This window comes from Neovison vison, chromosome 7 (assembly GCF_020171115.1).
Source record: "Neovison vison isolate M4711 chromosome 7, ASM_NN_V1, whole genome shotgun sequence".
Lineage (NCBI taxonomy): Eukaryota > Metazoa > Chordata > Mammalia > Carnivora > Mustelidae > Neogale > Neogale vison.
In genome coordinates, this window is record NC_058097.1 from 130,172,529 (window position 1) to 130,185,957 (window position 13,429).

A 13,429-nucleotide genomic window follows, 5' to 3' on the forward strand; every position below is an offset into this window, starting at 1 on the left:
GTTTATTCTTATATTCTTCCACTTCTTTGGATGAATTCAATAAAACAAACTCAAAATTCAATTAGGGGCTTTCATCACAGAAAGAAAGGCTTCTACGTACTCACGAAGTTTCAGCTGTGCAGGACGCAGCTTTCAAGAGTGGTATCTTGTAGTTTTAATAGCAGTGAGATTTGTCCTCTTGAGAACAAATCTTGTGCCATATTCACTGACCCTTCTAAATAAACCAAGAAGGAGGAGAAAAAAAGAATTAACAAAATCATCCATTGACAAAACTAGGTAATCTCGAATATTCTAAGCCAGCGTTTCCCCAGGGGCTGCTGCCTGGGTTGGAGCTCCAACACTGAGTGTGAACAGACGCCTTCCCCCTGCTCCAGCTCAGATCATTCTCTGTGGCCACTCTTCCAGGCACCTCAGTGAACACACTAAGTCTCAGAGTCCCCATTCTAAGGGTCATTGAAGATGTCTGATCATCATTCTCAAGAGTTGTTCTAATCAAAGACTTTCAAAGTCCAACTCCTCCAATATGATCCAACCAGCTCTCTCATCTCCCACTGTCTTCCCATAGAAATCTGATTATTTAGTCTAGCTAATCTATTCACTGTTTTATGACCTTAGCTCTAAGTTTCCTGCTTCTGATCCTTGTTCTTACTTCTCCCTCAGGACTACCTTTCCCTCACATTTCTGGGCACTGAGCCTGTCCATCCTCCAAAGGCCATCTTAGTGCTAGTCTTCACAAAAATCATTCAGAATGCCCCCAAACTATTGTGATTTAGACCTCTTTGTCCCACCACACCGCCCTCATTGCATTCTGCTTTATTACATGAAATTTCTCATTCTATTTTCTTATAGTCTGTGTAGAGCAGAATCCTTGTCTTATCCAAATATTTAGCCCCTTTACTCTATAGCCCAGGATAGAGGTTCAGTTCTGTGAACTAGAAGAACATGCTATAATACACCTTTCCTACTAGAATGCAAATTCTTTCTTTCTTTCCCAGTTCTCTGGTCCTGTAGGGCAATGAAGACTTGAGTAGGAGCTACAGAAGCTTCAGATAACAGAGACCTGAGGATGTCTGGATCCTATTACAGCCTTCGGGTAAACTGTTAGCCCTGTAGATGAGCCTTCTGTTTTCTGGAGGGAGGGGTTGCTGAGGCATTGGCTCTGCTTCCATGTTTTCGATAGGGTATTTTCAAGTTGGTCACATCAGTTCTCTTGGCCACACCAGGACTTGGTGGTCAGTGCCGTTTCTAGGCATTCTGACCAGGAACAGAACTGTCCAGAGGGATTTTATGGCACACTTTGCCAAAAAATTCCATCAACAGTAGTGTCCAGGAAGATACACAGGTAAGACCATTGAAAACCATCATAATCTTAAAACCCAAGCTGGGAAAACTACCTAGACTAACAGAAGAGAGGGAAACGTTGGCTTTGCCTCATTCTGCCTGGATACAGCATTTTTTTCTTTTCAATATCTCCAAATTTGCAAATATCCTTGGGTGCAGAAGGGTTATCTGAGCTGCGATATAGAAGACTTGGTTTCTAGCCTGGGGTTCTGCATTAAATAGCTAGGTAACCTCGGGCAAATCACTTATCCTCTCTGGGCTCTATTTTCTTCGTTCTAAATTCTATAAAACATACGAAAAATTTGGACATGCTACAATGTATCTCCATTCTCTTATTAATTAACATGAGGCTTGGTGTCATCTCTTCTTGGCCACTCATTCCTAAAACATTCCCCACTTCGGCCTTGTCCTTTTATTTAATAATATTGTGTTCATTTTGTATAATGCCCTTTTTCCCAGCACACTAGGGCCCTCTGAGGTTGTGATTGCTTACCCCCACCCACCCACCAAACTCTGTGCCCAGTTACAATTCCACGAAGCACTTTATCTTTTCCGTGACTCTTCAGATCAACATCTAATACAATGAAGTTGTTTCTGTGGTTCAAAGGAGGAAGAAGAGAAGAAGGGATTCCATACAGTGAGGAATCTCCTATATGCGGGAAGAAATAGCCCAGGTCACACGAGCCCTTTCTCTTAATAACAAAATCAAGGGAAACTTGCATGTCGAATCTTCACAGGCATTTGACATAAGAGTAAAGATCCACAAGACTAAATGATTAGTCTCACGTATACCAAAAGTGTCATTACAAAGTGAAATAGGTTTTCACAACCTAAGGACCTGGGAATGAAACTGTATTTTCAAAAGGTCCATTTTAATATATTGCATCAAGGTTGTCTGTAACTTTTAAATAAAAAAAATATTTTTTAGGTAACCACAAATAACTAAAGGAATGGAGAAAACAAAGCCCATGAGTTTGGGTTTCATAAAAGTGAGATTCTGTTCTAAAAAACAAATACTTTATTATGGATTTCAAACAGTGTTTTTAAAAAAGGCTAAGAACCAACATTTTTTTGAATGTCTAGTTACATGCTTGATCTTGTGATAATTGCTTTCCCTGTTACGCTACTTAATAGCCACAAGAACCATATTTTCAACCCCATTGTAAATTTGGGGAAGCTAAAACTAAAACAAACACTCAAATCCATGCCTATCTGACCTCAGAATCTCTGTTCCTTTCCCCACCCTATATTATAAATCCAGAATGTAGCCTCAAGCGGGCTTAGATTTCAACCAGCCCTTCTTCTTCCTTCATGCCCCCCACTCTGTTCCAGACGTAACTGTTGTTCAACCAGCATTGTGGTAGCTTGGCCTCGTTCTTGGCATCACACATGGAAAACTTCCATTGCATTTGTCGATATCCCACTCCAATGAGTAAAAGCCTTTATGATGAACAGGCATTTCCGTAAGAACCTCGGCCACTTTTGGTGCTATTTTAACTCAGTTTTGTTTTACTCCCAGGTGTGATTCCTTTATCCATTCATTCATATCGGACCCAAACATAGTTTTCCAACCTTAAATCTACTGTTTCCTTTCACGAAGGTTTTAATTAAGATACTTTGCTTTAAAATAACACAGGAGGGCGCCTGGGTGGCTCAGTGGGTTAAGCCGCTGCCTTCGGCTCAGGTCATGATCTCAGAGTCCTGGGATCGAGTCCCGCATCGGGCTCTCTGCTCAGCAGGGAGCCTGCTTCCTCCTCTCTCTCTCTCTGCCTGCCTCTCTGCCTACTTGTGATCTCTCTCTGTCAAATAAATAAATAAAATCTTTAAAAAATAATAAAATAAAATAACACAGGAAACTCAAACTAACTTAAGTAAAAAAGGAAAATTTCTCTAGGTGCCCAAGTTGACAGAAGGTTCCAGGTCCAGGACTCAGAGCTACCCCTACCCTCTCCTTTTCTCCTCTCTCTCTCTTTTTCTTTTTCCCCTTGCATGTGTTTCATTTTTCCATATTTCTGCCAACCCCCAGATTACACACAAAATTCAGTGAAAATCTTTAATTGATGATAGAGAATAAATAAATAATTTCTCAGAGGGAAAGATGTTTTCTCCTCTGTTAAACACTTAAAGATAGTTCCTATTTTACTTGTCAGCTTATTTGCTTCCTCTTTTCCAAGATAAACTTCTTCCTATTTTTTCAACTGTCTCTCTTGAGCTCAATTTAAACATATTGAGGTTATTTTCCATGAAATTGAAGATGCCCTATATCAACCAGAGTAGTGACTGGAGGGGGAAAAAAGACACATTCAAACTGAGTAATTTGAGGAGACTTTAATAAAGGACTATTCATAAAACTGTAGGCAGAGTTTAAGGAAACCACAAAGGAATAATGCAGTATCCCAAGGCCTGCCTTAGTGGGGACTCTATTACCCCACAGGGAAGGCATAAAGGAGGGAGCTGTTCCCAGAACCCAGGGAAGGGACCTGGAGTGAGGACACAGGGAAGGCAGCTGGAAAGTGAAAGCCACCTAAAAGGAGCTTTCAGAGGATAAGGCCAGCCCTCAGTGACCCAACAGGGAGGAAGCCAACCATACTCTCCTCCTTCTGCCTGATCACCTGCCAAAGCATACCAGTGACCACACCAACCCGGAAGACAGAGGACACAGCATGTTGATGAAGACCACACAGGTCAGTTTCCCAAGGCCAAATGGAGTTGGGTGGGGACTGGATCTGGAGGCACAAATTGGTCCTCTCCACACTTCTTGAATTATAGACTTTTCAGCTAGGCACAGTCATGTAGCTGATCCAGCCATACTAGACCAGGCCACACAGGAGAAATCAGAACATCTCTCCTGTGGGCTTGGATTCATGTAAACTTTTAGGAACTCTGAGGTCCTTATGCCACCAGCTTGTCTATTACTTGAACAAATGACCATTTTGTGTTAAGACTATGAGATCTAGGACAGCTGAAATGCCATCCTTCTGTAGCCACGTGTGCAGCCTCCATGTCAAATATGAGCCTGGGGTAAGTTGAAGGTCAGGAAACCTGTTTTGAAGTCCCATACTTCCAGGTGGGGGATTCTAGACAGGTCCCTCCACCTGTAGTTCAATTTCCTTTCATCTATAAGACTGCTATGCTTTTTCCAACTCCACCGTTCTGGATTTCTAATTTCTCATGCCCTTTGCAAAAAAAAAAAAAAAAAAAAGAGTAGACTTCCCTGGGTGGGTGGTGATGGTGGGAGCAGCAGAGCATGCTTCTGGATTCTTCGTTGGTATCCCAGAACACCAGCACATGAGGTTTATTATGGTCAAGCATGATGTTATCTCCCATCACTTCTCTACTCACTCCAATGCAGTGGTCTGTGTATTGCCAAGATTCAATTTCCTTATTTTATTCTGCATTTTGATTATTTCAAAAAAGTTTTTCACAATAAACTACCACGAGAGCAATGGACAAGGCAAGGAGAACAAAAAGTAAGTGATCTCCAACTACGTATCCATTGTTTTAAATGTGATAGCACTTTAGGATGGATTTTGCCTTCTCCCAGTTTCACCAACAAGGAAACTGAGACTCAGGTAAGGTAACCTGTCCAAATCTAGTGTTTGAACCAGAACTTAAACCCCACTTTTGCTGATTTGGGAGCCCACATTCTTTCTCCTTTGGAGCTCTGCACATGGTGCTTGATTTAGATGTTTGTGGAATAAACACCCAGTGGGTAGGCATGAACTACAATACCCCACATCTCAAAATGGTTTTACTGGCTTTTTAATGGCATTTAAAGATAAACTTCTTCCTATTTTTTCATGAAACATGAAACATCTGTGCAGTAATTCACCATTCAGATCCTCAGGGTATGGATTAGAACACGGAAGTAAGACTAGAAAGGTTATGACTTGCCTTTTTTTGTCAGAATGTGAGCTCGTGGCAAAACCTCCTGACAGCTCCTTCTCCCTCCCCCACTTCCTGTCTCAACAGGTTGAAATATGTCCAACCCTGGGATGGAAATGTGGCCTGGATGGGAAAGCTGAACAAAGGAAAAGGGAGGAAACTTAAAGGAAAATTAAAGCTACTGAACACAGAAGACATCCTACATAAGACCAGGTGATTCATGAAAAGGAAATGTCTAACGGGGTTGGGGGGAGACCAAGGTGAATCTTTGGATGAAGATTGCTGGCAGAAGTAATTTGGAAGCATCATGGCGGAAGTAGCTAGGTTCCTTGGCTAACTACTCAGATGTCAGAGTGTGAAGTGAGGTCAACAGCAATGTTGGCCCCTCCTATTGCAAGGGTTGGTATGGTTCATACCACAGGACTCTTAAACATTTCTGGATTGAAACCCTTGCCATTAAATATCACTCAGCATGACATATTCATACAACCAAAGTATCTGCTGCTTTGATAGTATCCACCTGCACGACAGTGATAACCCACCCCACTTACCCTCCTGATTTCTGAGTCTCTCTGCTAAGATGCCTCACATGCCCACAATCAGCCTGCCAGCCTCCATGTCCACAGAGCTCCTCCTTTCTTGCTGATGTCTCCTCTTGCCCATGTGACGTGCACCAAGTCCCAGGGAAGCTTACCCCTCCTCCTGCCCATCTTGAGTATGCCAGTGTCCATGCCAAGGCATTGTGTCTAGAGATTCCCTCAGTCTCCAATGTGCCAGGACCCACACTGAGTTCCATTACCAGCATTAGGCCCTACTTTGTCACCCAAACCCCAGAGGAAGTCTCCTTGAATTGGAGTTTCATCAAGCCTATCTTCGATAACGTCTGTTGGCTTTTATGTCTACCAGCCAACCATAGTACCAAAACTCAATCCACAGGAACTTACTGGAGAATGCAATGAAATGCAGGAGACTGGCCAATAAGAAAACATCTTTTGATCTCCACACATTTATTTAACAAATATTTATTTTTGTTTGTTTGTTTAAGATTTTATGTATTTATTAAAGAGAGAAAGAAAGAGCAAGTGAGCACAAATGGGGTAAGGGGCAGAGGGAGAAGCAGACTCCCCGCTGAGCAGGGAGCCCGATGAGGGGCTCAGTCCCAGCACCCCAGGATCACAACCAGGGCTGAAGGCAGATGCTTAACCGACTGAGCCACCCAGATGCCCCTTAACAAATATTTATTTAATAACAACTGCATTGCAACCCTGGAGACCATGTTACCCCCAAGGAATCAAAACTTAGACGAACATATTTCAATTTTTCTAATTTACATTCAATTAGCCAACATAGTACATCATTAGCTTCAGATGTACAGTCCAATAACTCATCAGTTGCATACAACACCCAGTGCTCACCACATCATGTGCCCTCCTTAATGCCCATCACCCACTTTCCCCATCCCCCCACCCACATCCCCTGTAGCAGCTCTCAGTTGGTTTCCTAGAGTTCAGAGTCTCTCATGGTTTGTGTCCTTCTCTGATTACTTCCCTCTCAGTTTTCCCTCCCTTCCCTTGTATTTCAATTTCTTCTCCACCTCAGCTCATTGAATGGCCATCCCCAACATTCTTACCTGGTTTGTTTTGGATACAGTGATTCTCTGCTGAATAGATGCTTCCCTTAAGAGAGAGGGAAGGTATACACTGATTTGAAGATGCCTCCTAGACAATTCTAACAAGAAAGGATGTCCCTTCTCCTGCCGAACAGTCCCTTTTCACCCTCAGAAGATTAAGAATCACGTTTCCCAAAGTCAAAAGACCGTTTTCAATAAAGCACCAAGCTCTCCATTCACAAATGTAAAACCAATGAGAATTGGGGCCTGGTGAACAGCACACTGTTCTTCCTTGCTGTCGCTCTCTTTCTGACAAACACTTAGGAACACTCAGCCTCTTTCTGATGAAGCAGGGATTCCAGAAGCATAGATGAGCCTCCAAGCTCAGTCCTCTGCAGTGCATGGAGCACACCAAGGTGCTCACAGAAAGAAATTGCCCAAAGAGAGACAGAGGCACACAGGGTCTCAGAGATTGCCACTCCTGCCCACACACACTTTATATGACTCTCAGTGTTCGCCAGAGCACTGTGATCATTAGAGCCCTGTACTCTGAGATCATCAGTAGAGATCGTCAGGGTTTAGTGAGGTTCACCGGGAATAGCATTTCACCTTGGGGCACCTGGGTAGATCAGTCGGGGAAGCATAGGATTCTTGATTTTAGCTCAGGTCATGATCTTATGGTCTCAAGGCCAAGTCTCATGTCGGGCTCTGCATCCAGTGGGGAGTCTGCTAAAGATTCTCTCTCTTCCTCTGCCCCTCCCCCCTGCTCTCATGTATGCTTTCTCTAAAACAACAACAATGAAAGAATTTCACTTTCCTATCCCACAATGTAAAGCTCGTGGAAAGCGATCAGAAAGGAGGGTGATGACATGGCATCAGATGAATAGTGGGCCTAACCGGAGTGATGACACAGAAAGCCAGACCTTGACAAAAGAGAAAAAACACAATCTCTTTCTCTCATCTCTCATGGTGTCTTACCTTACACACCACAGCATGATAAAAACAACTCTCACCTATGCCAGGTTCTCACCACTCAAAGCTACACTACCATAGGTCTTCATATTGTTTAAGAAGAAAAAAATTTTAATTTCCCTTAAATTCTTAAAAACATTTCAGGTTGCCTTTTTTACTGTACTGACAATGTGCTGCCTGGGAGTCAGCTGTAGAGAGGAATGGGGTGGAAGCGATTCTATCAGCCCACCCCAAATTTAAAGTCTGTTGGGGAAGGAGAGCAGACTTTAGAAGTAGGCAGATGTGCACTTAACCCTAATTGGCCACTCTCTAGCTGATGACTTCCACGAGTTTGTTTCACTTCTGTATAACTCTGTTATCGACATCTAATTTACAAGGTTGTCAAAGCAAAGTAGAAACAATATACATAACCTTATCTGGCCCAGGGACTAGGATACCACAAGAAGTGCTCGGATTTTAGTAGTTAGAGTAGGAGTAGAGACAATTGTCATTACTGTGAGCCTTGCCAGGGAGACCAGGTCTAGGCAGAGGGAAAGACCAAGTTCACCCTCAGATTTCCCATGCTACCTCCTGGGCCTGGAGGGAAATTATTCATCCAGGATTATAACAGCCAGAGTTCCACAGTGGGAATTTGAATTCAGGGCTGTCTGACTCCAGAGGAGGCTGCCAAGAAAAGAAGACGTCGAAGTAAAGGAATAGCCTAGAGAGACAGATTGAGATGATGACTAGACAAGCTCTGTAGTCAGACAGACCTGAGTTTAAATCCCCACTCTGCCATTTACTGAGGCATTAAGTATAGCTTACTGCCTCAGTATTTTCGCCCCTGAAATCAGCGTATTGACTGTCAGGGACTGAGTGTATGTGTCCCCTCTAAATCCTTCTGTCAAAGCCCAGACCACCAGTGGTTCTGTGTTCTGTGTTTGAAGTGAGGAAGTTAACTAGGCTAGGTGAGGTCATAAGGGTGGGGCCTGATCGCTAGGATTAGTGTCCTCATAAGAAGAGACATCCAAGAGCTCAGGGTCTCGGTCTTGGTCTCGGTCTCGGTCTCTGTCTCTCTTTCTCTTTCTCAAACACACATACACACACACACACACACACACACACACACACACACACACACTATCTCTGTCTCTGTCCCTCTCTTCTCCCACCATGTGAAAACAGTGAGACAGCAACCTCATACAAGCCAAGCGAAGAAGGCTCAAAATGAAACCTATCTGGGGAGCACCTTGATCTTGGACTTTCCAGCCTCCGTCGGTGTGAGAAATCAGTTTCTGTTGTCGAAGCCTTCCAGTGGGTGGTATTTTGTTAGGGCGGCCCAAGCAAACTAATACACTGGGTCCCGACTGGAAAGCCCAGGCCATTGAACCTGGGTCAGCAGGCCACCCCATGCCCAGAGGCAGGAGAGCCCTAACTGTGGTCCAGAAGAGAAGTGAGAGGTCAAAGCTGAAGGGCTCTGCAGGACCGGCATTGGGAAACCAGGAAGAGGAGACAGATGGCAGGATGAGGCAGCATGAGCCAGGGAGCAGCATCAGAGGCAGACAGGCAGGGAGATGGTTTGCAGAAAACTATTCAACCCAGAGGCTGCGGCTGTGTGAGGGCTCCATCTCCATGTGTGCCCGCAGTGCAGGATGGCCAGAGCTGACCGCTTAAGGGCAGCCGGCAGGACAGGGCAGGGAAGAATCAGCTCGCAGCCATGCTGGCGGGAGCAACGGTGTCCACATGTGAGAGGCACACAGCTTGCAGCCCACATCATCAGGAATGAGCCGTGGGCGCCAGAAAGCTCGGGCCTCGGAGATGCGTGCCAGCTGCTCAGACAGGGAAAGTGGACATTCGAGAATGGATGATGGCATGAGGCACCCAGGGCCCAGCCAGAGAAGCAGATGAAGGGAAAGGAGGAATTGGGGGGAAGCCGGGCTGTTCTGTTTCTGACCCGCTTCCCATTAATGGCTCCCTGGGGAGTTCTGTGACCACGCAAAGGAGGATTCATAACTTAGCCATTTATTGAATAACTGCATTGTGGTGCTGGCCACCGATCTAAGTGCTGCGGACACCACAATAAAAAGACAGACATGAAATCGCATGTTTTTAAAGAGGAAACGCAGACAATAAACAGACCAAAAGAGAAAAACATTTCAGAGAGGGTAAAGCAGTATAAAAACATCCAAGCAGTGTAAGGTGAGGGCAAAGGATCCAATGGTGCAAGGAAGGCTTCTTTAGACAAGGCAGTCAGGAAGGCTGTCTCGGGAGGGGTCAGTTGAGCTTAACCCGAGTGACCAGAAGGATTCAGCTCGATGCAGCCCTGGAGAGACAGCCAAGCATATGACAGAGGTTCCCTTCCCCGAATTCCCCAAAGTCAAGGTCAGAAGGCCAAGCAGAGAGCGGCATCTCTGTGGCTTTTCATCCCTTCTTTGATTTTCTCCCAGCCTGAATGTCACTCTGGAAACCACGTGCCATTTGTCTCCTCGTCCCCTTAGTGCGTCCTGCCTATCTACCTCATGCCGGCTACTGTGCTAGGCACTGGCACGTGACCACAGTCCAAGGACAGGTCAATGAATGCATCCAAGTTTTGGACCAGAAACAGGACTTGATACCCAACGTGGACTGCACCGAGATCAAAATTAAGCGAAGAAGAGGTATGTGTGTGTATGTGTTTCCCCAGATACACGTGTAGCTGGCAGCACACGTGCCCGCAGACAAAAAGCAAAGTCTCCATGTATATTTGGCCCAAGCGCCCATCAAGTAAATCTCCTTTTAGCGCGGTGAATGTTACTTCCACACGCTCAGCCAAAGCAAGGCTTGCCGCACTCTCAGACCCCGTCTGAGATAGTCCTATTGCTAGGAGGTTTGTTCTGGGCTAAAAATACAGGAGAGAAAAACAATGATCTCAGCAAGGTAATTGCCAATAGGTGAACAAACGAAGCGGACAGAATGTGAACAGCAGTTGGGCCGTCTCCCCGGGGGAGGAGATGAGCACGCCCGGCTAGTGCCGGGGTGGTCCCAGCAATCCTTACAGCCCAGCAAAACCGAGGAAAACTGGTGACCCAGCTCCTCCTGACACTGGGCACTGCTGGCTGCCCTGAGGCATTTGTGGGATGGGCGGGGGGTGGGATGAGAAGGGAGCAGGGTGACCAGCTGACAAGAAGGAGAATAAGGATGTCTTTCCCCCCACACACACACCTTCAGGTATCCCAGCGGATCCTACTTCACATTCCCCCCCACCCCGTGTGGATTTTATGCACGGATGGCGAGCAATATCAAAGGATGCAGGAAATTTTGTTTTGGTTGGGGCTTGGCCAGGATCTCTGGGCAGCCAGCTTGTTGTTTTATTTTAAGAGAACAGCTGTATTTTAGCTTGGGGGAGTATGTTTTGCCCAGAGATGTTGAAGCGGCATCTTCCAGAATGGTTCGGTCCAGAGTGAGAGTGGGAGGGAGCTGGAGCACGGGAAAGACCCAGCCATGTTTCCCGCACCATCAGAACCTGTGATAGTAATCTGGTGATTCCTAGGCCCTGGGGACATCTTTAGCCCCTCACTGCCCCACAAGGGAGCTAATATCTGGAACCCCCACATCTCTCTGGGATTCCGAACCCATCGGGTGACCAGGAAAAGCCGCACAGGTACCAGGCTGCCTGCCACTTTGGGCTCTCAAGGATGCCTCCCTCAGAAAGCTCTCTGCTGGAGCCAGGAAAGAACACTACCACATTTTTCTTGGCTTTTTATAGGGTGTTGATCCAAGGATCTGTTTTTACATTTGAATGCAGCAGTCAACTGTAGCATAATAGATTACAGACCTTTGTGAGAAATCACTGTGAGGGCTTCAGCAGGGGACTGTGGGCTGCAGCGGAGAACTGCACAGTCAGCAGGTTAGAACTGGGCTCTTGTCCATGTTTGCCTGCTTTTTAAAGGAGTCATTGACCTTCCACAGGCCTGTATCAAAATGGGGCGAGCGAAATGCTGCCAGACGCGGCGGGACTCGGGAGAGAGTTCTTTCAGGGGCTGCGAGGGGGTTCATTTGGTCTATTGACTGTCATGGAAATTCTGAGTGTGACTTAGAAGCCTCCCTGGCTCCAGGCCAGGTGGAAAGGTTTGGAAAAAAAGCAGAGCCTCCACCAGGGAGTGAGCAGGGTGGGAAAGCAGCTGCGTTGGCACAGCCCCCCGGAGGGAGGCGAGGAGCCCCAGTTTCCTATTGTGCCAAAGCACACTCAGAAGTGCCCGCGAGTTCGGACGAACGGGAAGGCCAGTGTCACTGCTCCAGGTGGCCAGGCTCGAGGAGCATGCTGGGAACGTACAGAAAGTTGTTCTTCCGAGGAGAGGTCCCACCCAGTGTGTCATTCACTCCTGTATGACTGCCTTCCTTCATTCTGCAAACCTTCAGTCTGGTCAGGGCCTCCTGGGCTTGAGACACCGAGGACGCAGGGATGACAATCTCTGCCCCTTCTTCTGCGAGACCTTCTAGAAAAAAACCACTATGCCAGGAAGCCAGACCAGAGTGGCCATGCAAGGATTAGCAGGAGACCTGCCTCGAATGTCCCCCACATCTGCCATCCCCAGGGGACCTCAATTCATTTCAGCAGTCACCATGGGAATTCCTAGTAACCCTGTACTGAGCAGAAAACTTCATCCCTCCACTTGAGGGGCTGCACAATTTAAGCTAGGCCAAGTTCGGAGACTCACTCCTCCCCCACCCCCGCACCCCCGCAGGTGCAAAGGCTTTGTGAGTTGTACATTCTCCCTCTCCACCACCCCTACCTGTTGCAGGGGGTTGGGGGTGGGGGTTGCATTTTAAGGAGAATTATCACCGCAGCTAAGGGCCCTGCTCCCAGCACCAGCTTTTAGGCCTGAGCCAGAAGGATAGGGCGTGTCCGGGAGCTGAAGAGGGACTTCCTAGAAACACAGATGTCGCTCTGGGTAGGCAGGCTGCCTGCTCTGGGCTTTAGGCTGTTCTGGAACTAAAAGGGGGTTGGAAACCATCTGGCAGGGGAGAAAACAGAAAGCGTGGCGAGCAGCCACCCAAGGCTTATCTCCTGCCCTCCTCTTCCCTGGGCTGGCCTTCCTAAACTCCCTGCAAACATGGACCTGTTTTCTGCTAAGCTCTTGGATTTGGGTGAATGTGTGTGTGTGTGTGTGTGTGTGTGTTTACGGCCTACAGAGAAACAGCACATGGGGAAGTGTGTGAGAGATAAAGCAGTCAGAGAAAAGAATTCCAAGCAAGGAATAGAGAGCTGCCTCTGGAAGGCCTCCAGAGCTACGATTATTTTTGTGGTCGATAATCACAGTCCTGGGCTTGCATATGAAGAACATCTCCAGAGCTGCGGCCAGGGTGGAGCCTGACTCCCTGCAAAGCCATATCACCACCAGGCGAACGGGCTTGTAATTAATCATTGGGGTGAATGGGAGCCTCTGGGGATGTGCCTGCAACTGAATAATGGCATCTTTATTTCGGGAAACTCTGAAACTTAGATGCTTTTCCAAACATGATTCCCATCACCCTCTGCCTTCCCTAACGCAAATGAAACTTCTGGAGTGGAGCCTAGTGATTGTATTGTCATGTTTTGAACTTCAGAGTTTTAGTCTAGAGACTTCTAGATCTGTTAGTGCGGATCTATCTATTCGGGTGGAG